Here is a 531-nt window from a genome sequence, read left to right as displayed (position 1 = left end):
ATTTAGATAAATTATATTTTAAATCGTTTGTAGATTAGTTTTTATTACTTCACTATATATATATGTATATATACGTTTAAAATAGAACATACACCGAATGCAAATATGGCGGACGACTCGGTCGTCACCTGGATCGAGCTGCATGAAAGCGAGGCTAGTGAGGCTTCGGTGTTTTGTTTTGACAATGTTTTCCTACAAAAGTCTTGCGTATTCGTCAATCTGCGTGTTTCTTTTCGCTGCACCTACGAGTTGCTGTGGTTCTGAATGCCACGATAAGTGATAGAAGTGTTCACCGTTTCCTCTAAGGGAAAAAGTGGATCAATGCAATTCATTGAGACGAAAGAAAGAAGTTCACGATCGCCGCGGGAACTATTGAGGTTTTGTTCGCTACATTTCAGGTTAGAAGATCTTAGAAAAATCGTTTAAAGGCCAAGCTTATGTGGTGTCTGGTGGTGTTCAAGCACAAGTTGCATGGCCAGTACCTTCCCCAAAGTAAAGAAAAGCTCTACTTCCAAGACAAACTTTGTTCAA

This window comes from Oculina patagonica, chromosome 4 (genome assembly GCF_052425735.1).
Source record: "Oculina patagonica isolate OP01 chromosome 4, crgOcupat, whole genome shotgun sequence".
Lineage (NCBI taxonomy): Eukaryota > Metazoa > Cnidaria > Anthozoa > Scleractinia > Oculinidae > Oculina > Oculina patagonica.
This window is presented reverse-complemented; position numbering follows the sequence as displayed.